This window comes from Dendrobates tinctorius, unplaced genomic scaffold (genome assembly GCF_039654945.1).
Source record: "Dendrobates tinctorius isolate UK_male_01 unplaced genomic scaffold, ASM3965494v1 ptg000116l, whole genome shotgun sequence".
Taxonomy (NCBI): domain Eukaryota; kingdom Metazoa; phylum Chordata; class Amphibia; order Anura; family Dendrobatidae; genus Dendrobates; species Dendrobates tinctorius.
Genome location: NW_027361784.1, coordinates 40,998,264 through 41,004,263, shown reverse-complemented (window position 1 = coordinate 41,004,263; position 6,000 = coordinate 40,998,264).

Below are 6,000 nucleotides of genomic sequence, written 5' to 3'. Positions count from 1 at the left end.
AGATATATAGTCCTGCCTCTTCCTGTAATGTAGATATAGATAGTACTGCCTCTTTCTGTAAATAATGTAGCTATAGATAGTCCTGCCTCTTCCTGTAAATATTGTACATATAGATAATCCTGCCTCTTCCTGTAAATAATGTATATATAGATAGTCCTGCCTCTTCCTGTAAATAATGTAGATATAGATAGTACTGCCTCTTCCTGTAAATAATGTAGATATAGATAGTACTGACTCTTCCTGTAATGTATATATAGATAGTCCTGCCTTTTCCTGTAAATAATGTAGATAATGATAGTCCTGCCTCTTCGTGTAAATAATATGGATATAGATAGTCCTGCCTCTTCCTGTAAATAATGTAGATATAGATAGTCCTGCCTCTTCCTGTAAATAATGTAGATATAGATAGTCCTGCCTTTTCCGGTAAATAATGTAGATATAAATAGTCCTGCCTCGTCCTGTAAATAATGTAGATATAGATAGTCCTGCCTCTTCCTGCAAATACTGTAGATATAGATAGTACTGCCTTTTCCTGTAAATAATGTATATATAGATAGTACTGCCTCTTCCTGTAATGTAGATATAGATAGTCCTGCCTTTTCCTGTAAATAATGTAGATATAGATAGTCCTACCTCTTCCTGTAAATAATGTAGATATAGATAGTCCTGCCTCTTCCTGTAAATAATGTAGATATATAGTACTGCCTCTTCCTGTAAATAATGTAGATATAGAAAGTACTGCCTCTTCCTGTAATGTAGATATAGATAGTCCTGCCTTTTCCTGTAAATAATGTAGATATAGATAGTCCTGCCTCTTCCTGTAAATAATGTAGATATAGATAGTCCTGCCTCTTCCTGTAAATAATGTAGATATATAGTACTGCTTCTTCCTGTAAATAATGTAGCTATAGAAAGTACTGCCTCTTCCTGTAATGTAGATATAGATAGTCCTGCCTTTTCCTGTAAATAATGTAGATATAGATAGTCCTGCCTCTTCCTGTAAATAATGTAGATATAGATAGTACTGCCTCTTCCTGTAAATACTGTATATTTAGATAGTCCTGCATCTTCCTGTAAATAATGTAGATATAGATAGTCCTGCCTCTTCCTGTAAATAATGTACATATAGATAATCCTGCCTTTTCCTGTAAATAATGTAGATATAGATAATCCTGCCTCTTCCTGTAAATAATGTAGATATAGATAGTCCTGCCTCTTCCTGTAAATAATGTAGATATACTGTAGATAGTACTGCCTCTTCCTGTAAATAATTTAGATATAGATAGCACTGCCTCTTTCTGTAAATAATGTAGATATAGATAGTCCTGTCTTTTCCTGTAAATAATGTAGATATAGACAGTCCTGCCTCTTCCTGTAAATAATGTAGATATAGATAGTCAAGTCTTTTCCTGTAAATAATGTAGATATAGATAGTCCTGCCTCTTCCTGTAAATAATGTAGATATAGATAGTCCTGCCTCTTCCTGTAAATACTGTAGATATACTGTAGATAGTACTGCATCTTCCTGTAAATAATCTAGATATAGATAGCACTGCCTCTTTCTGTAAATAATGTAGATATAGATAGTCCTGTCTTTTCCTGTAAATAATGTAGATATAGACAGTCCTGCCTCTTCCTGTAAATAATGTAGATATAGATAGTCAAGTCTTTTCCTGTAAATAATGTAGATATAGACAGTCCTGCCTCTTCCTGTAAATACTGTAGATATAGATAGTACTGCCTCCTCCTGTAAATAATGTAGATATAGATAGCACTGCCTATTCCTGTAAATAATGTACATATAGATAATCCTGCCTCTTCCTGTAAATAATTTAGATATAGATAGTCCTGCCTCTTCCTGTAAATAATGTAGATATAGATAGTCCTGCCTCTCCATGTAAATACTGTAGATATAGATAGTCCTGCCTTTTCCTGTAAATAATGTAGATATAGATAGTCCTGCCTTTTCCTGTAATTAATGTAGATATAGATAGTCCTGCCTCTTCCTGTAAATAATGTAGATATAGATAGTACTGCCTCTTCCTGTAAATAATGTAGATATAGATAGTCCTGCCTCTTCCTGTAATGTAGATATAGATAGTACTGCCTCTTCCTTTAAATAATGTAGATATAGATAGTCTTGCCTTTTCCTGTAAATAATGTAGATATAGATAGTCCTGCCTCTTCCTGTAAATAATGTAGATATAGATAATCCTGCCTCTTCCTGTAAATACTGTAGATATACTGTAGATAGTACTGCCTCTTCCTGTAAATAATCTAGATATAGATAGCACTGCCTCTTTCTGTAAATAATGCAGATATAGATAGTCCTGTCTTTTCCTGTAAATAATGTAGATATAAACCGTCCTGCCTCTTCCTGTAAATAATGTAGATATAGATAGTCCTGTCTTTTGCTGTAAATAATGTAGATATAGACAGTCCTGCCTCTTCCTGTAAATACTGTAGATATAGATAGTACTGCCTCTTCTTGTAAATACTGTATATATGGATAGTCCTGCCTCTTCCTGTAAATAATGTAGATATAGATAGTCCTGCCTCTTTCTGTAAATAATGTAGATATAGATAGTCCTGCCTCTTCCTGTAAATACTGTAGATATACTGTAGATAGTACTGCCTCTTCCTGTAAATAATCTAGATATAGATAGCACTTCCTCTTTCTGTAAATAATGTAGATATAGATAGTCCTGTCTTTTCCTGTAAATAATGTAGATATAGACCGTCCTGCCTCTTCCTGTAAATAATGTAGATATAGATAGTCCTGTCTTTTCCTGTAAATAATGTAGATATAGACAGTCCTGCCTCTTCCTGTAAATACTGTAGATATAGATAGTACTGCCTCTTCCTGTAAATAATGTAGATATAGATATCACTGCCTCTTCCTGTAAATAATGTACATATAGATAATCCTGCCTCTTCCTGTAAATAATGTAGATATAGATAGTCCTGCCTCTTCCTGTAAATAATGTAGATATAGATAGTCCTGCCTCTCCCTGTAAATACTGTAGATATAGATAGTCCTGCCTTTTCCTGTAAATAATGTAGATATAGATAGTCCTGCCTTTTCCTGTAATTAATGTAGATATAGATAGTCCTGCCTCTTCCTGTAAATAATGTAGATATAGATAGTACTGCCTCTTCCTGTAAATAATGTAGATATATAGTCCTGCCTCTTCCTGTAATGTAGATATAGATAGTACTGCCTCTTTCTGTAAATAATGTAGCTATAGATAGTCCTGCCTCTTCCTGTAAATATTGTACATATAGATAATCCTGCCTCTTCCTGTAAATAATGTATATATAGATAGTCCTGCCTCTTCCTGTAAATAATGTAGATATAGATAGTACTGCCTCTTCCTGTAAATAATGTAGATATAGATAGTACTGACTCTTCCTGTAATGTATATATAGATAGTCCTGCCTTTTCCTGTAAATAATGTAGATAATGATAGTCCTGCCTCTTCCTGTAAATAATATGGATATAGATAGTCCTGCCTCTTCCTGTAAATAATGTAGATATAGATAGTCCTGCCTCTTCCTGTAAATAATGTAGATATAGATAGTCCTGCCTTTTCCGGTAAATAATGTAGATATAAATAGTCCTGCCTCGTCCTGTAAATAATGTAGATATAGATAGCCCTGCCTCTTCCTGCAAATACTGTAGATATAGATAGTACTGCCTTTTCCTGTAAATAATGTATATATAGATAGTACTGCCTCTTCCTGTAATGTAGATATAGATAGTCCTGCCTTTTCCTGTAAATAATGTAGATATAGATAGTCCTACCTCTTCCTGTAAATAATGTAGAAATAGATAGTCCTGCCTCTTCCTGTAAATAATGTAGATATATAGTACTGCCTCTTCCTGTAAATAATGTAGATATAGAAAGTACTGCCTCTTCCTGTAATGTAGATATAGATAGTCCTGCCTTTTCCTGTAAATAATGTAGATATAGATAGTCCTGCCTCTTCCTGTAAATAATGTAGATATAGATAGTCCTGCCTCTTCCTGTAAATAATGTAGATATATAGTACTGCTTCTTCCAGTAAATAATGTAGCTATAGAAAGTACTGCCTCTTCCTGTAATGTAGATATAGATAGTCCTGCCTTTTCCTGTAAATAATGTAGATATAGATAGTCCTGCCTCTTCCTGCAAATACTGTAGATATAGATAGTACTGCCTTTTCCTGTAAATAATGTATATATAGATAGTACTGCCTCTTCCTGTAATGTAGATATAGATAGTCCTGCCTTTTCCTGTAAATAATGTAGATATAGATAGTCCTACCTCTTCCTGTAAATAATGTAGATATAGATAGTCCTGCCTCTTCCTGTAAATAATGTAGATATATAGTACTGCCTCTTCCTGTAAATAATGTAGATATAGAAAGTACTGCCTCTTCCTGTAATGTAGATATAGATAGTCCTGCCTTTTCCTGTAAATAATGTAGATATAGATAGTCCTGCCTCTTCCTGTAAATAATGTAGATATAGATAGTCCTGCCTCTTCCTGTAAATAATGTAGATATATAGTACTGCTTCTTCCTGTAAATAATGTAGCTATAGAAAGTACTGCCTCTTCCTGTAATGTAGATATAGATAGTCCTGCCTTTTCCTGTAAATAATGTAGATATAGATAGTCCTGCCTCTTCCTGTAAATAATGTAGATATAGATAGTACTGCCTCTTCCTGTAAATACTGTATATTTAGATAGTCCTGCATCTTCCTGTAAATAATGTAGATATAGATAGTCCTGCCTCTTCCTGTAAATAATGTACATATAGATAATCCTGCCTTTTCCTGTAAATAATGTAGATATAGATAATCCTGCCTCTTCCTGTAAATAATGTAGATATAGATAGTCCTGCCTCTTCCTGTAAATAATGTAGATATACTGTAGATAGTACTGCCTCTTCCTGTAAATAATTTAGATATAGATAGCACTGCCTCTTTCTGTAAATAATGTAGATATAGATAGTCCTGTCTTTTCCTGTAAATAATGTAGATATAGACAGTCCTGCCTCTTCCTGTAAATAATGTAGATATAGATAGTCAAGTCTTTTCCTGTAAATAATGTAGATATAGATAGTCCTGACTCTTTCTGTAAATAATGTAGATATAGATAGTCCTGCCTCTTCCTGTAAATAATGTAGATATAGATAGTCCTGCCTCTTCCTGTAAATACTGTAGATATACTGTAGATAGTACTGCATCTTCCTGTAAATAATCTAGATATAGATAGCACTGCCTCTTTCTGTAAATAATGTAGATATAGATAGTCCTGTCTTTTCCTGTAAATAATGTAGATATAGACAGTCCTGCCTCTTCCTGTAAATAATGTAGATATAGATAGTCAAGTCTTTTCCTGTAAATAATGTAGATATAGACAGTCCTGCCTCTTCCTGTAAATACTGTAGATATAGATTGTACTGCCTCCTCCTGTAAATAATGTAGATATAGATAGCACTGCCTATTCCTGTAAATAATGTACATATAGATAATCCTGCCTCTTCCTGTAAATAATTTAGATATAGATAGTCCTGCCTCTTCCTGTAAATAATGTAGATATAGATAGTCCTGCCTCTCCATGTAAATACTGTAGATATAGATAGTCCTGCCTTTTCCTGTAAATAATGTAGATATAGATAGTCCTGCCTTTTCCTGTAATTAATGTAGATATAGATAGTCCTGCCTCTTCCTGTAAATAATGTAGATATAGATAGTACTGCCTCTTCCTGTAAATAATGCAGATATAGATAGTCCTGCCTCTTCCTGTAATGTAGATATAGATAGTACTGCCTCTTCCTTTAAATAATGTAGATATAGATAGTCTTGCCTTTTCCTGTAAATAATGTAGATATAGATAGTCCTGCCTCTTCCTGTAAATAATGTAGATATAGATAATCCTGCCTCTTCCTGTAAATACTGTAGATATACTGTAGATAGTACTGCCTCTTCCTGTAAATAATCTAGACATAGAT